Below are 18,803 nucleotides of genomic sequence, written 5' to 3' on the forward strand. Positions count from 1 at the left end.
ACGTAGAAGCTCACGCTCGGCTCTATGATTGGTTGCTTTGTAATGATTTGTATCGTAAAAAGCGCTATACAAATAAACTTGAATTGAATTGAAAACGGAGGAGTTTAGAAACGATGACGTAGAAGCTCACGCTCGGCTCTATGATTGGGTGTCATCGGTCATGGCGTATCCTTCCCTGATTCGTCAGCCACCCATCACATGACCCATCCCCGGAGGAAAACAATACAATAACAGCCTGGAGTACGTTACGTTAGAGACTGCAACATGGATAACGAATTACAAGCGTTACTGACTCTGATGTCTTTGCTAGCAGCTGTTGTGCAAGTAAATTCTGCATTTTACATTACAACTACTGGTACGCGCATGCCCAGTCTGCCGTGATCCGCGTTTTCAGTCGTTTTAATGTGGACGGCGATCAATTCTAATACGCAGCTAAAGCGCTGGTGTGGACGGAGATCGTATTCGTTTTGATTCTCCGTTTCTAAACGAAAACGCAGTAGTGTGGACGGGGCCTAATACTTTATAAAAACATTAGTCACTCCAGATATTCAGTAGTCACTACTGGCGCAAAGCTCAAGTGTTCAAGGGTGTTATGAGTCCTGTTTTTATTTTATACCTTAAATCACTGTATTGACCAAAACAATTATTTAATTAAACCATTTTAATAATGCTCTACAGTTTAAATAAATTGGTAATTTACAGCTGTAAAGTTTTAGAACATTAAAACTCAAGAACCAGATTTATTTGACCTGAAAAGCTACATAGAGACACAGAATGCATTATGAATTACTTATGTCGTGTATGTCTTTTTACAATGAAAAGAAAAAAATAACATTGTTAAAATTTTATATAAAACCCATGGAAGCAGAGTTCCCTTTCGAGAGTACTCTCGTGTTGCGTAAATGCTTTTACGCATCGGGAAAGACCCCTTTCTCGAGAAGACTGAAGCCTAAAATTATCCTTATAATTTTCATAAATTTAAAACGCAGTTACTGCAAGCAGCAGACCTAAGCGAGGCTAGCTAGCGCGCTTATTGGCTGCTCTGCAGGAATTGCTGCAACCTATGGAGACGTGGCTAGGACGTGTGGGCCAATGAGCGCGCTTCGCGCGCTCCCCGCGTCATTGCCCGCTGAAATGGGCGTGACTTAGGTGTATATAAGGTTCGCGAGCTCACGCCGGGCCAGTCTCCGCGTGCCTCTCTGACTGACTCTCCTTCTCCGGTCCTGTTCGCTGACGGCCAGCGCCCGGTGGATACCGCTAGCGCCCCCATCAGTTTCGGCGGACCAGATGAACACGGCGATCACGATGACAGCTGCTCTCTCGCTGCCTCGGATAGCGAAGATTGGTCGGGCTCCCTTCCTGAGCTCGCCCCTTCAACCCAGGCCAGTACCAGCGGGATTACAGCGGCGTCAGACTCTGAGCTTATCCGCGTTCTGACGAAGGCCGTGTCAGACCTCGGCCTCGAGTGGTCTCAGCCCGACGAGCCCTCTCGCAGCAGGCTCGACGAATGGTTTCTGCCAGGCCGCAACTCGGCTCCTCAGCAGAAGTTCGCTCCGTTCCTGCCAGAACTCCACGAAGAGCTCACCAAATCGTGGAAAGCGCCGTTTTCAGCCAGGCTGAAATCCTCCTCTCCGTTAACGCTCTCCGTCATGGACGGCGCTATGGAGAAGGGATACCATCAGCTCGCACCGATTGAGGAAGCGGTTTCTGCACACCTCTGCCCGCCCTCCACTGGATGGCGATCTAAGGCCGTGCACCCATCTAAAGCTTGCCGCACGACATCAGCTCTCACCGGTCGCGCTTATTCCGCCGCCGGTCAAGCTGGCTCTGCTCTCCACACGATGGCGGTACTGCAGGTTTTCCAGGCCAACCTCCTCAGGACCATGTCTGAGGCCGGCCCCAGCCCTGAGATGCTGCACGACCTGCGCAGCACCAATGATTTAGCTCTCAGAGCGACCAAGATCACCGCTCAGGCCATCGGGAGAGCTATGGCAGTGCTCACAGTGAGTGAACGACACCTCTGGCTTACGTTGACGGACATGAAAGACGCTGACTGAGCTGCTTTCCTGGACTCGCCCGTTTCGCCATCCGGCCTTTTCGGCCCGTCTGTTAAGAGGTTTGAGGAGCGCTTCTCCGAAGCACAGAAGGCGTCGCAGGCTATGAAGCACTTCCTGCCTAAGCGCTCCAGTTCTGCCGCAGGTCGCCCTAGACGGCCGCCTGCTCAGACTCCGAGAGCCCCGCCGCCGCCGCCTCCTCCGTCAGCCGCTCAGCGCCGCCCTTATGTTGACAGCCGTCATCGCTCGCGCTCAACGAGCCGGCGCAGACCCCCACCTCCGAGGGGACCGAGACCCAGGATTTCGCCGAAACCTGAGCCTCAGAAGCCCTCCTAGCCACAAGGGGGCGATGTCGACGGTTAAGCTTCGCCTCGGCCGAGCCACCGTCGAAACGAACATGCTCACGTCTTTTAGCTCCCTCAACAGAGGTGGCCACAGACGATCACGCTGCAGCAAATGTGCCAGTTCATCAACATGCACACCTGCACACAAACGCCGTTTTTACGGCAACCCAATTAAATCATATAAAGAGAAAAATGTCTGTTTTTTATGCCTTACAATGCGGCTGTTGTGTCTCAACAAACACTGGTTTATCAGGTCCACGGGTCCCTGTCACACAGCGGCCCGAGCCCAGACACTATATTACCCCTAGCCCTTCGTGCAAAATCATGGGAAATCATCCCGAACATATCAAAGTGGGTACTAAACACTATAAAGCGAGGCTACTCGCTGCAGTTCGCTCGCAGACCCCCGCGCTTTCGAGCCGTGGTCGAAACTTCAGTACAGAGCGCAGTAGCACATCTACTCCACGCAGAAATAGCGACACTGTTGGGAAAAGGGGCCTTATGAAACGTCAGTTCAAAATGCTGACCATGAAACAGATCCTCGCGCAGATTCGCCGGGGAGACTGGTTTATATCAGTGGATCTGAAAGACGCTTACTTTCAGATTCAAATAACGCCCCCTCACAGGCCATTTTTGAGATTCGCCTTCGAGGGTCGAGCTTATCAGTATACGGTCCTGCCGTTCGGCCTGTCCCTAGCACCTCGCACGTTCACGAAGTGCATGGACGCGGCGCTCGCCCCGTTGAAAGAACAGGGCATGCGAATACTGAACTATTTAGACGATTGGCTAATTATAGCACAGTCAGAGACGGAATTGGTGACCAACAGAGCTTTACTGCTCGATCACTTAGATCGTCTGGGTCTAAAAGTGAACTGGGCCAAGAGCTCACTATCACCCAGCCAGAAAATATCATTTCTGGGAACAGACTTAGACTCACAGCGCGCGCTCTCCATCCAACGCTCAGCGGCGTCATTCAAGGTTGGCAAAGCCACTCCTCTCAAAGTTTTTCAGAGGATATTGGGCCGCATGGCTTCGGTTCAGCCGTACTCCAGTTGGGTTTGCTACACATGCGCCCCCTACAATACTGGCTAAAGTCACGTGTCCCACCACAAGCATGGTCCACGGGCCGTGCCCTCCTGAGGGTCAACCAGGCCTGCATCAATGCTCTGGCGCCCTGGAAGGTAGCCGAATGGTACCAAACAGGAGTGGCCTTAGGGACCGTTTCGACTCGCAAAGTAGTCTCGACAGATGCCTCCAACCTCGGTTGGGGAGCCCTATACGAGGGCAGGCCATCCTCGGGCCTGTGGTCAGGCCCAGAGAAAAGCCTACACATAAACTGTCTAGAGATGAGAGCAGTCATACTGGCATTGGAGAACTTTCTCCCACACCTGAGAGGTCACCACGTACTGGTCCGGTCGGACAGCATGTCAGTGGTATCATACATAAACCGCCAAGGCGGCCTCAGGTCTCGGAGCTTATACACGATGGTCAAGCACCTTCTCGTATGGGCCCAGCGCAACCTACGCTCTCTCAGAGCAGCGCACGTGCCGGGCGTTCTCAACCTGGGCCCGGACATGTTATCCAGGGACAACGTTCCCCCAGGGGAATGGTCCCTTCACCCCCAGGTGGTCCAGCTCCTTTGGAGCGTCTTTGGCAAAGCGGAGGTAGACCTCTTCGCCTCAAAAGACAACGCTCACTGCCCAATATATTTTTCAAAGAGCAAAGATGCTCTGGCCAACGACTGGCCCAGCAGCCCACTTTATGCATTCCCTCCAATCACCCCTACTTCCAGGAACCAAACAAGCTTACCAGACCAAAACCATCTCAACACCCCGCTCTCCATAGAACCACACATCTTTACCAAACATAAATCATCTCACGAGCTAAAGGAACGTGGTGACTTCACCCACAGCCAAAAGCTACGCATGCGTCATCCCCCAACGCTACCCGCCAACCAACCAAGACCATCAACAAATAACCATCAAACAACCAAGAGCACCCTCAAGCCGTCCAGCCTACCAGAGGGAGTGTTAAAGCTTACCATTTCAGAGGCAAGGCGTGGCCTTTCTCCAAGAGCTGCTGGATAAGGGCAGGACCCCATCCACACCGATTGGTGCTCAACACAAGATGTTGAGCCCCTCAGTTGTGGTGTCAAGGAAGTACTTTCCTTTCTCCAAGAGCTGCTGGATAAGGGCAGGACCCCATCCACACTCAAAGTCTATGTTTCAGCCATAGCCTCCATATTAATCAATGCACATGGGAAAAACGACTTAATAGTCCGTTTCCTGAGGGGAGCCAGGATGAGGGAATTGGGGAGTTTAGAATCCTCCTCAGCCGCCCCTTCTGTTCCTGTATGGGACCTATCCAGCGGTCTAGGCGGGGCCGTTCCGGGCCTACGGGACATAGATATGAAACATCCTGCGGCTCAAGGCCGTTTTTCCTGCTGGCTCTGTACTCAAGTTAAGCGTGTGGTGACTCATGACTCTAAGGTCATCCTCAAACCACGACACGGTTATAATCCCAATACCCTCCCCACCCCACCCAGGACACAAGAAATATATAAATCTCCCCTCCCCGACCCGGCAGGGCACAAGTAATTTCTCTATCTGCCCTCCCTGACCCGGGAGGTGAGAATGATATAAAGCTCCTCTGCCCGGTTCGGGCGTTGAGGGCCTATGTCAACCGCACGGCAGTTTTCAGACAGTCAGAACAACTGTTTGTATCCTTTGGTGGCCGCGCCAGAGGCCGAGCCACCACGAAGCAGAGCCTCTCAAGGTGGATAGTTAATGCCATCTCTTTGGCTTACTCGTCCAGAGGCATTGACTGCCCTCTGGGTATCAGAGCTCACTCGACTAGAGGCATGGCCTCGTCGTGGGCTTGGTCCAGTGGAATTGACATCCACGATATTTGTATGGCGGCAGGCTGGGCCTCACCATCTACATTTATCAGATTCTATAATCTGGAGGTTCCCGCCCTGCAGGCGAGCCTTTTCTCAGTATGAATCAAACAGGACTCAGCCATATGGCTGACGGTGTAACGTGCCCCGCACAACCTTTTATGATCACGCCCTAGGGCGTCAGGCGGTATCGTCTTAAGGGCCCGTCTTTCAGACCGGTCCCTATCATTATCTACTGCCTTATCATCCACCTATGTCTGTTAAGACCTATTATGACTGTGTCACGCACTTCCCCAGTGTGCGTTTTCGACCATTATGAGTTGTTGAGCATGCACGGCGTTTTACATGGGGTTCCTGATGCGTAAAGCATTTACGCAACACGAGAGTACTCTCGAAAGGGAACGACTCGGTTACTAACATAACCTCGGTTCCCTGAGAAGAGGGAACGAGTGTTGCGTAACCTTGCCGTGCTCATGCTCCGGCTGGGTCGCTTCAGTCGAATGAAAACAGAGAGCAACCCTTTCTGGCGGCCTTATATACACCTAAGTCACGCCCATTTCGGCGGGCAATGACGCGGGGAGCGCGCGAAGCGCGCTCATTGGCCCACACGTCCTAGCCACGTCTCCATAGGTTGCAGCAATTCCTGCAGAGCAGCCAATAAGCGCGCTAGCTAGCCTCGCTTAGGTCTGCTGCTTGCAGTAACTGCGTTTTAAATTTATGAAAATTATAAGGATAATTTTAGGCTTCAGTCTTCTCGAGAAAGGGGTCTTTCCCGATGCGTAAAAGCATTTACGCAACACTCGTTCCCTCTTCTCAGGGAACCGAGGTTACGTTAGTAACCGAGTCGTTTTGCAATAATGCTGAAACTTTGCTGCTTGTTTTCTTTTTCTGTTATCTGATGCATGTGAGCTTTGTTTGTTCTTTTTTTTCTGGTGTTCCGAATCCAAGTCTTCATCTTGTAGTTCTGTTTGTTCTATTTCACTTTTGCATGAAAAAACGAGTGGATTTTCTTCTGCAACATTTTACAGTATTGGCTAACAGTTTTGTTTTTTAATTTGCGCGCACAAGTTTACCGCAATCATGTATTTTTATTGATGATAATGTTATAGAAAAGAAGGCAAAGAAAAGTTCACTATCCACGCATCTCTACAGCTGACCTCAATACGAAAAATTATTACTGGCATTTTTAAATTATTGGTGGCTAAAACGTACAGTACTGATGCTAATTAAAAAAGAATAATAAAACGCTTACCTAGTATCAGTGTGATGGATGTCCCTGCTTGTTACCACACAAATCACTGATGATGGCAGGGAAGAGAGAGCTTCAGTCGCGAGACATTTTTGGCGTTTTTAATCTTCATATGGGAGATAGTGAAATTGAAGAAGGCAACTATGAAAAAGACCTAGGAGTTTATGTTGACTCCGAAATGTCTTCATCTAGACAATGTGGGGAATCTATAGGGTTACAAGATGCTTGGATATATTGTGAGAAGTGTCACCTCGTTACAAAAAGGATATTGCTGCTCTAGAAAGAGTGCAAAGAAGAGCAACCAGAATTATCCCGGGTTTAAAAGGCATGTCGTATGCAGACAGGCTAAAAGAATTGAATCTATTCAGTCTTGAACAAAGAAGACTACGTGGCGATCTGATTCAAACATTCAGAATCCTAAAAGGTAAAGACAATGTCAACCCAGGGGACTTCTTTGACCTGAAAAAAGAAACAAGGACCAGGGGTCACAAATGGAGATTAGATAAAGGGGCATTCAGAAAGAAAATAGAGCACTTTTTACAGAGAATTGTGAGGGTCTGGAACCAGCTCCCCAGTAATGTTGTGGAAGCTGCACCCTGGGATCATTGTTGTGAATTCTCTCCCTTTAAGAGTGAAGTTAGGCCTAAAAAAAAACAGACTACAGTTTACACAACATACCGACTCATCACAATCACCTACACACTAACCAAATACAGTACACAGATCAAATGCAAATTCAGTAAGTGCAATCAGATGAGCGATCATATCGCGTGTTCACATTCATGTGCAGTGTTTATGTACAAGATAAAGTTCGTGACAAAGTAAGTTTTCCTTCTAAATAGTAACACAAACAAAAAAATCCAGACAGAAATCCCACCTTGCATTACCACAGTAGACTTTAGTTTAGTAAAAATTGTAAACTAAAATTGTAAAGGGGTACTCAAGCTGAAAGATCCAGATAGAAGGGGTACAGTTTCAAAAAAAGGTTGAAAACCCCTGACCTACAGTATAAACTATCAGGAATAGATAAGGGAAAAATTGACTAATACAATAGGATTTATTTGAAGTTGTTGAAGGGCACTGGTCTCTTAAACCCAGAAGTTCTGATAAACCCCTATGCCTCACTATATATAAACCCCACATTACTCACAATATATTAAAAAAAACAAAGTCACGGTGTGACAAATAGCATATGGAACTCTTTCCCGCTGAAGCAGTGTTCCTGTTGGGACACTTTGAGTGTAACACTGTCCCCAGGCCTGCGTGTGCGTCTGTTGCCATGACAACCCCAAATGACAGATTGACAACAGGTGTGGGGAATTTACTCTGAGAGTTTTGGTGAAGCCCCGTCAGCATTTGAGAGAAGATAAAATGCAAGAGCAAGAGGCTGTTGGTGTGGTTCTCTCCCGTGAGAAGTCGTTCATCGGGGGTTGCAGTTATTGGAGTGCGGTTGAATGAAGAGGAGAGTGTTGACTTGATGAGGGACTCGAGGGCAACAGAGAGAGAGAGTGAAATACCCCGTTTGCATTGGAGAGGAGCTAAGTAACCGAGAATTGAGTCTCGTAATTGCATGTGTTCGACACTGAATTGGATGTGGTTTGGAGTGTTTGGATCACGATCATAAATATCACTGAGTGGATTGTACTGATTCATTACTGATCTCTTATCTCTTCCCCCATTATAAATGGTGATGTGAACTCTGCCTGTGTTTGTGAAGAAAAACATCTCAAAACCTCCTTTGCAGCATTGATGATCGCGGCCCCCTCGGACAGAGACCCAAGGGTGAGTGCTGGCTTTAAATTGCACTTCGTGAAGTGAGTTTGCAGTGCCTAAAATCGACGTTGTCTCCCACATTATATGCTTGAAGTGGAATTGCTGTGTGTGTGGAAGATGCAATCCTCTTTGCCGTGCACTCTCCATGTGTCATGTTGGTCTACTGTCAACAATGAGAGCTCAGTGACATTGATCTGTTCTATCTGTCTGGATGTCGAAGAACTATCATCTCGGATTAGGATTTAACCCCTCTGTTTGTGCTAATAGGAGAGGAGATGCCCTGTTGAAATGTTCACTGTCTGCCTCTGAAGAGTCCCCGTTTGTTTTGTCGACCTCGAGTCTGCCGTACACCTGTAAGCCCACCTGTGCTGGGAGAAGTGACTGTCCCTCTGTCACGAACGTGAGGCTGGCACGCTCTGTCTGAAACATCCACTCTGTCTGTGTCAGAAGAAGCCCCGTCCAGCCTGTCGGCTCTGAGGTTGTTGCATCTTTGTAATTTGTCTGTAATGTGAGAAGTGTTCGTCTCCCTACAGCGCACGTGAGAACTATGCACCCTGCTTGAAGCATTCATTCTGTCCGACTAGACGAAGCCTGTACCGTCTGGCGACTTCGCGTCTGTTACCGCCTTGTAACCCACCTGTACTGGAGAAGTGCCCGTCCTTCTGCAACGAACGTGAAGACTGCATACTCTATCTGAAACATCCAGTCTGCCTGTCTCAGGAGAAGCCCTGTTCAGTCGTCGACTGCAAGTCTGTTACCACTTAGTAATCCACCTGTACTGGAGAAGTGCCTGCCCCCCTCTGCGGGCGGCGTGGGAACAGTGTGCCGTGTTTGAGTCGCCGTTCAGTGTGTCCCCCACCTATTGACTCCCCGGCTTGCCGTGTACCTGCTTAAAGCCCTGTTCTGGTGTCACAAGGAAAGTAGAGTCTGACCACACCTCTTCCAAGGAAGATTCCCCTGGCCACCCCACCTTAAGAACGTGTACCTGCCGTATACGTGCCTGACTGACATCCCTCCGCCACAAATTCCACACCGGTGAAGGAAGGAAGGCCGGAATCACCTACTTACCAGAGGAGACCTACCGGACCGCTCACTTGCCAACCGCATCCCCACCTGCGAAAGACCTACTTGACCATCCACCTGTTCGCCGTCCATCCACTGCAGGGTCCGCAATGAGGAAGAGGGCGGGAGAGACCCCGGCCGCTGCATCGTTCACCTTCGATCCCTGAGGGCAACGAAGAAGATTTTTAGATTAGGATTTCCAATTTGCTTTTACTTCGAAATAAAACTTGTTAATTTTATTCTCTGTCTCCGACTCCTCCCTCTGACATGTTCCTCGAGGTGGTCCTGGTTCAGGGGTGGGCGCAGTCTAGCTTGGCCCATCCTGACCTGTGACAATTACATAAGCAAATGAGATGTCCCTTTTTTTTTTTTTTATACCATGTTCCTAATGTTTTCTGGGAAGAGTAAAAAATACATTAACTTTGATTCATGTACTAAGGGTTACTCTAAAAATGAATTAATGGTCCAGTTTATGGTAAACTGTGCATGCATGACTTAGAAACTTGGCTGTCAGCTAAGCAGAATATCTCAAACTGGCCTGAATTCGAAAATGCTGAATTTGGGACTTTATCTGCAAACCAAATCGGCCCAGAATTTGGGACGTTATCTAAAAACCAAAGCGGCCCAGAATTTGGGATGTGAATGAAAACATGGGCAGTCTATCCGTACAACTGATTACATTAGAGCTATACTAATACATTTGATATTAAAATATATCGTGTAAATGATTATAGATAAATGCTAAAAAGTATGCCATTACAGAAAGCCAATTCTTACATTTGTGCGTAACATGATAATTCATATAAAGCAATCACCCATAGTTTATGTCAGTACAGCGTAATGCCACATATTTTAATGGTAAGGTTGTGGAAAGCAGATTCTCTCGCTCTCGCTCTCTGATTACAATGTTAAAAATGCCTGCAAGTTTTTCCACTCCTGTGACGACATATTCATGTGACAGAAATGGACCAATCAAAACACAAGACTGTTATGCGGTTCCATCCCAAAAACCGGGCCTGTGTCATACCTCCGCACAGATCATTTCATGAATAGCAGTACAGACGACTTCTGTTCGTTATAAACTGAATGTGATTAACTACGACACTCGGCAAGTACTTTTATGGCAGACCCCTGGGACCCTTGTCTCTCCCACATACATTGCTGTTGTTTTTTTAGCTGACCGCTGCTTCAGTTTAGTTTAGTTTATTTATTTACCCGGGCAATGCACATTAATAAACATAAATGTAAAATGTGCCAGAATTAGCCCGAAAGGCTATTTTTCATCTGTAGACCCTTGACAGAATGTTAAACAGTCACCCTAAAAAACAGAGCATCACACATATACACATCATAGAAATCACTATTAAAATACAAGATAAACGTGAATTATCTAAAACAAAGCAACATGAGAGAAAGAAAAGGATGAAAAGGATGGTGACAGAAGAGAGCAACATAGCCAAAAACAATTAGTGCCAAAAAAAGTCTATTGTCAAGAATACAATACTAATGTTGACAGTGCTGATTTGTTAGCAACCACTTATTAAGATGGGACTTAAAAGAGCCATAACCATGTAATTGTCTAATTGTTGATGGGATGGAGTTCCATTCCCTTGCAGCTTTTACCAAAAATACAGACTGGCTGAAGTTACTTCTTTTGAGGGGGATAATACAGTCCCCTCTTTCCCCACCCCTTGTAGATCGGTGAGCAGTTGTTCTAATATTCACAAACTGTTGTAGTGGTGAAGACAGGCTATGTATAGTCTTAAACAGCAAACAAATATGTACAAATTTGATCAGGTTATCCCAGCTTAGCAAGTTATATTTTTTTAGTATTGAGCAGTGATGAAACCGAACTGATTTCTTATCAAGAGTTTTTAGTGATTGTTTATACAAAGACTCTAGTGGTTTCAGATTAGAGATGCTAGCATGCGACCAAGTAGTTAAACAGTAGGTAATATGAGAAATAATCATGGAATGCATGTACATCAAAGCGGCTTCAGATGACATATAATCGCAAATAAATCTAAAATTTGATAAACTAAATCTGACCCGTTTACAGACCTTTTTAACCTGTGCCTTAAATGAAAGTTTGGAATCAATCAGAATACCAAGGTACTTATATTCAGATACAACTTGTAATCTTTCCCCTGACACAAATACATCTGGCACTATACTTAAATTCTTAGTTTTGGTGATAAACATACACACTGTTTTAGAGATGTTTAACTGTAAGCAGCATTGTTCTAGCCAAGCTGTAACATGAACCAGGGATTCTGTAAGTTTACTTGCAACTTGTGACACACTACTTCCGTGTATATAAATAACAGTGTCATCTGCATACATTTGAATGTTGGTGTTAGAACAGACGGATGGCAGATCATTGATGTACAACATAAAAAGTAAAGGACCCAGAATAGATCCTTGTGGAACACCAGTATATATACTTAGAGGAGCTGACTTATAATTCTGTATACTAACATACTGTGTTCGACCTGACAAATATGATTCGATCCATCTCAACGTATGTGGAGAAAAATTAAAGCTTAATAATTTAGACAACAGAATTCTGTGGTTTACGGTGTCAAAGGCCTTCCTGAAATCAAGAAACACAGCCCTGACAACCCCTCCTTTATCTAATAGAGACTTAACTTTTTCAGTAAAATAGCAATTTGCCATCTCAGTTGAGTAGTTAGCTCTAAAGCCAAATTGTAGCGGATGTAAAACAAAAGAACTATTATTCAAGTAATTAGTGATTTGTGCAGCCATCAATTTCTCTGCAACCTTTGAGACTATAGGTAAAATACTAATAGGTCTGTAATTACTAGCAGAGTGAGTAACACCACTTTTGAATATAGGCACAATAACAGATGACTTCCAAGCACATGGGAACATCCCCTGAGAAATTGAAAGATTGATGATTTTAGTGATAGGATTAACTAACGACTCACTAAGCTCTTTGAGCATGACCACATCCATACCAAATATATCTTTTGCTCTGGATGGTTTAAGAGATGTAATTGTTCTTATGACGTCTAATTCAGAGACTGCCTTTAGAGTAAGGGCTTGTTCACCTGTATTAACTGTATATTTTCTGTGTAATTAGGGGAAAAACATTGTGTAATTGTGACTACAGAGTCTACAAAATAATAATTTAAATCAGCTTTATCTACATCAACCTTACCGTTAATCACCATCAAATCAACCAATCAAATCAATTTACTACCTTCACCTTCTATTGTCACCTTTTAAGTAGCTCAATTTATTCCAGATTGTTTTTGAATTACCTCTAGCCTCATTAATTATCCTCAGAAAAAAATCAGCCTTTGCTTTTCTTAATGACTTTACCACCTTGTTCCGTAGCATAGCGAAAGCATTCACTTGCTTTTATTTTTGTCTCATTGAAATTGCCTGGCAGGGAGCTCTCCCAGCGCTGTTAATAAATTGGGTTTGCTTACTGAACTCCTTGGCACTGGTCTTTGGAATTCTTGCCATTAGATTTGATATCCAATGCAGGAAAAAATGTGTAATGTTTCAATGGTAGTGTTTTTTTATTCTTTCTAGTTTCAAACATAATGAGCTGATTGTTTTTAAAATGTGTATTCAGTTATGTATCAGCCGGCTATTATGCATGAATTGGATATATCAAAAATGTATTTGACAGGAAGACAAAGGAGCCTACACTTCTTGTCTGCTAAGATAGAGTTTAAAGGGAATATTGAAGGGAAGCGATCTTAGAGTGAGGGAATGGAATTTTAGTGTTAAAGTGATCACTGAACATGTAAAGTATGAAACTATTTGTTAAACCATTTGACTGTTCGAAGTGTTAAAGTGAATTTATTGTTCAATTCAATTCATTAGTTGTTTTGAAATGGTAACATGACATGTTTTTGTGTTTGCCATTATGTGTTAACACTCTGAACTACATGGCTTTATTGCACCATTAAAAATAATGTTTTGCAGGATCATTGTAGGAGGAGTGGGCAGTAAATGCAAACCTTTCTTTAGAAGGAGGCCGTGACTCAGATTCCAGAGAAGGAGAGTGAACTTGGACCTGCTCTAGCACAGCACCCTGTGTGTACTGTACTTACTTTTCATCACCGATTACTGATTACTGCAGAAAGAGGAAGCAGGAAATGGGGGATTGTGCAAATCTTTCTTTAGAAGGAGGCCGTGACTCAGATTCCAGGGAAGGGGAGTGAGGAGCGGAACACCTCCAACAGAGAACCAGATCATCACCCACAACCAAAATAACACCCAGAACCACAACCACACACACCCAAAAAACAAACACCAACACACACCTCCAACAGAGAACCAGGTCAGCTGTGTTCATTTAAAGACAGGGTGGCAGGAATTATTAGAATGACAAACTGAATCGGTCAGTCTTATATTTGTGTAGTTTTTTTTATTCCCAAAACAAGCTGTGCCTCATTTACTGAACAGCTATCAAATTATAGAAAAAACACTTCATTACTTTTAATTTTTTTGGCCATTTCTTTAATTTTTTTTTGAATGAATCTTGCACTTTTATTCAAAGTTTTCAAAAATCAGCAGAACATGGGAATACCCCGTTATCTGACACCTGATACCATTATTCAAAGTTTTCAAAAATCAGCAGAACATGGGAATACCCCGTTATCTGACACCTGATACCATGTATGACTATTCATGAGATACGCCTTTTTTTTATCTTTGGCTGGATCCCAATTCGCCTACTTATACTACGTCCTAAAAGTATGTACTCTTTTTGTGAAGAAAAAGTACATACTTTTGAGTGTGTAGCAAAAGAGTAGGCTAGCTTTGGGACATACTACTTCGTCATCTTTAACGGACAGCTCTGTCGCGTGCGTGCATCCTGTTACCGTAAACTGCCCTGTCAATCATCTTGTCACACAGTTACAATCCTCCATTCAATCAAATTTCCTACCGTTTCGGAGAGAAATGTTGAGGCACGTTGATCTGGCAGTCATGGGTCTTTCATGCGGAGACTCCTCATGTGTTTGCAGTTTTAATATAATATATAATGATGCATTTAAAAGTTAATGGCTAAACATATCTTTACAAAAGTTCACAATGCTGCTGCAGATGAAATATTATGTGGACAACATTGAATGAATACATTTTCGCCAGGTTAGATACTGATAATTAATCACTCAAACCACTTTATCTAAACCTCTCTACATAACCGCCGGACTCGCGCGTCCTCCATGTCTGTAGTTTTTTAATACTTTTCACTCGTGTTTGTAGTTCTAATCGATTCCTCACCAGCGCATCTATGGTCAGGGCAATATCAGTCGCTAGAGTGTGCATCGCATTCACCTTCGATTCTTGGACCGAAATAGTAGGACCATCCGGTATCTTTGAATACTATTTCAACATACTATGATTTGGGGATCTATTGCGTTGCTATAATGATGTCGCTCCTCTACCTCCCACTCAGAAAAAATAAACAGCATTCTCTACTTTTCCCACATAAAAAAACACTAAAAACCATTCTTCAAATTAACTATAATCACGACTTTTTCCGCAGAAAAAGGCCAAAAACTCAAAAATGTAGTTAGGCTGATGTCAACTCCAACCTGAATGTTTTAACCGTAGCTACTGTACCGTCGGACCTATGGTTAGACCATTGATTTATTAACACACATAGTAGTAAACATATTACATAAACATAAACAGAATTAACAAACCTAAAGTTATGGAGTAAATGTTGTAGTAGCACTTACCTATTAACACACATAGTAGTAAACATATTACATAAACATAAACAGAAGTAACAAACGTACCAAGAAGTAAGACTGCTCTTGAGTGATTGAGGCCAGACGGCCGAACCGGGGAAAAAAACAAAAAAAGCTTGCAATGGATAATCAAATACTTTACGAGGTCATTTTTAAAATAAAATCCTGGAAGACCGCTCAGCTTCGAGTGGCCGAGTGACAAGGACGTTGAGGTTATGTTGTAATGTTGTTTTTATAATGATCGTATTATATATAATGGATAATTCTAAATGTAATAATAATAATAATAATAATAATAATAGTACACACACACATACACACATAGTATTTATTTTTAGTTGTGTTTCGGATTAGAGAACTCGAGCTAGTAATTATTTATATTTATTTTTTCTTCAGACATCAGCATCCCACAACACACCCCTAAACATACACATCTAAACCTATTCACACGCCCTCACACCAAGACATAAAACCCAAACAAGAAAATCTCAAGCAATTTGCAAATGAAATACTTTTTTCTCCTAATTTTCTCCATCCGAAAGTGTTGTGTATGTACTCCTCTCTCTCACACAACCCACACAAAAACAAACAACACCTATAAAATGAAACTTGCATCTATTTAAACTACTAATTAATTAATCAAAATACCAAATAACTTGAATTAATTTCGTGCATCCCCCGTGCACACATACTCAATACTTTAAATGCACGTGCGTAATGTGCAATCCTCGTGTCTAAATACAATTATATATTTTTAAATACACGTGAAACACAGACCCGTTTATATCCCGTGTACCAATGACTATACACCAACATTTACACACAACATGCAACATATAACACACATATGCACACAGGGGCGGGGTACAGTGCCACAATGAGATACATCAACACTAATTCTTACATAATATTAAATAAAAAAAAAAAAAACACCAGCCCTGTAGCAACAACTTGGGTATCTTTCTCAATAAGTTTCATAAAGACATCAACAACTTGGGTATCTGTTTCACTGAGGTTGCTGAAGACGTTTCATATGGGGATCGTGAGAGTGAATATTCATGGAACTGAATCTTCATGGACTTGTCCCTGTAATCCTGTGTGGAAACCAAAGTTAAATGCACTTACCGGAGAATGATTAGGTCCAAGCAGGTAGAAGCAAGGTCCAGAAACCATGCAAAAAGAAAAAGGGAAAAATAATGGTTAGAATGTGTGTGTGTGTGTGTGTGTGTGTGTGTGTGTGTGTATTATAAAATCCAAATGCTTTACCAGAACAGGATCCTGTTACCAAATCAGAACTCACTATTAACTCAATCACTATTCAATGTTAAGTACTCGTTGCCCCTCACCTTAATTCATCACCTGAGATACTAACTGGGGTTAGTACGCAGATCCATACTGAACTAGTAGGCAGTTTAAATACCAATTGCAACGAACAAAGCAGCAGAAGATAGTCTCCAGCTGTGTACTAAAAATGTTCTCAGTTGCAACAAACCCACTTTAACTCCTCTAGAGCAGGGATGTAAAACCTGGAGGGCCGCAGTGTCTTCTGGTTTTTGTTCCAGCCATATCTTTAGTGACTTAATTGGTCTACTTATGTAATTAGTGGGATAGATTTAAATCTCCCTGGTGGCTGAAAGATGGAAGAGAGTCGAAACAGCTGGGTTCAGATAGGCAGAAGCAGGGAAAAAAAGAAACTTCGTCAAACACAACCACCAGAAATCCAGACATCCAACAAATTTGAGCCACTTCAACATTTAGATTACCAAAACCAACATCAAGAGAATGAAAGGAACAACATCCAAGACCCTATAAACTGTGCTGGCCAGAGCAAAAAGAAGGGAGGCCATGATTGTTGGGGCATCCATATTGAGAAACACAGCAAGCTCAGTTCGCAGTTTGGACCCCCTTACTACAACAGTGTGCCGCCTTCCAGGAGCCTCAGTCAAGCACATCACTGAGAAGTCTCCAGACGTGATTGAAGTTGTGGGATTTGGTTGGTTGTGGGCACCAAAAGCACACCAATTTGCTCCCAACCCTGCAAGCAACTGTTTTAAGCAACTGTTTTAATTCTACACGGCTGCATTTCAGTAACTCCACGGAAACTCGTACCTACTGCAAGCAAACCATATGTAGTATGCTGATACACATCCTATATGCTCATACCTTGTGCAGTCGATGCTAATGTAGACTATCCTCTTATTTCCCAAGTGCAAAAGAAAACCTGTCTGAGCTACAACACACAAATGCCCATAAATCATCTAAATCAAACAGCACACCAATATAAACCAATTTATATATCATCAAAGGATCTGCAGCAAGGACAGATACTGGGCTGAGCAAGGACAGAATGAGACATAAAGAAATGTACAGCAAGTAGAACAGATCAGTTTCTATTCTATAAGCCCAAACCCACACCTCGTGATCATTATGCCTTAATACTTATTATGCCAACCCCCAATCACCGTATCATTAATTTCTCTTAGAATCAGCAAAAGAACCAACAAATCTACGGTTTGGCGGTTAACCGAAAAAAACACTAAAAACTCTTTACTTAACACCATAATTTTAAAAACACAGCTCCATAAAAAACAACTAAAAATAAAAACATCAAACAATAATACACAAACATCAAACTCTTTTAAATGAACATCACACTAAAAAAACCACACATGCAATAAAAAAAATAAACATAACCACATAATAAAAATATAAGCCAGCGTCATTTATTTTGCATATAATACTTTCAAGTTTAAAATATTCGATCTGACTCCCCAGAGTGCGTTTTTTCAAGGCGACTGTTATTTTCGAACGTTCCACCTTAAATGTTTCCATGGCGACGAGTCATATTTGTCACGTAGGCTACACACCGCAGCTGCCGCAGCTAAAAGAACACTGTATGACAGATGTATTGCTTTTATTTCATTTTTCCTTTTTTTATTCAAAACATTCACAAACTTGCTTACCATGTCATCAACTATCTGATATTCCGATTCTCAAAAATGTGTGAGTGAGTGTGTTTGGTCTTTTAAAAACCTTTATAAATATTGATCTATAACGTGGTGCTACCATGTTTCTTTGCGCAGCGCAGCGTCCTGTCAGTCATCACATCAGTTTCTCCCAAAATACATGTAAGAAAGTGGCCGGTGAACTGTGAGAAGAATAGAGTAAACTTTATAGTTACTTCCACTATGTTTGTCAGATATAACACGTCGGCAAATTATATTTTAATCGATTGTTGTTGCTGCTTCCACAGACATCAGTGTGTATTTTACAAACTCCAAATGTATTGTTTTACTAGTGTTTATGTGTATTTAAAGATCTGAAACCTAAAATAAACATTATGAGGTTGAAAACACTGCGTAGATGTGATATATGACAGCGCTGAGCTTGATCCGTCTCTGCCTCATCGGAGTCAGTGCCAGCCGAGCCGAGCCGAGCCAACGAAATAAAGCAAACTTTAAATAATAATCAAATCACACAAAAAAAAAAAAAAAATCACAAAAAAAAAAAATTAAACCCCATCAACCCTCCAACACATTGACCAGCCCAATAAAATAGGACTTGCGGAATACAGTAGCCTAAATTATAAGCAAAGATTAATGTGTAATTATAGTTCATATCACACACCATATGCACTCCTGTAACTTTCAGCAGAAAAAAAAAAAAAAGTGCGGTGATGACCTCACA

At 43.3% G+C, this 18,803-nt stretch overlaps 1 protein-coding gene across 1 annotated transcript in view; it reads left to right on the forward strand.

Moving 5' to 3' along the window:
• The first annotated feature begins 13,667 nt into the window (after positions 1-13,667).
• The window catches only part of LOC122138640, a 14,145-nt gene continuing 9,009 nt past the window's right edge, over positions 13,668-18,803 (forward strand). Inside the window, exon 1 of the mRNA XM_042732073.1 lies at positions 13,668-13,696. The gene's annotated coding sequence lies outside the window, so the exon portion shown is untranslated. The remainder of the gene's footprint in view (positions 13,697-18,803) is intronic.

Source organism: Cyprinus carpio, chromosome B10, assembly GCF_018340385.1.
Source record: "Cyprinus carpio isolate SPL01 chromosome B10, ASM1834038v1, whole genome shotgun sequence".
In the NCBI taxonomy this organism is placed as follows: Eukaryota; Metazoa; Chordata; class Actinopteri; order Cypriniformes; family Cyprinidae; genus Cyprinus; species Cyprinus carpio.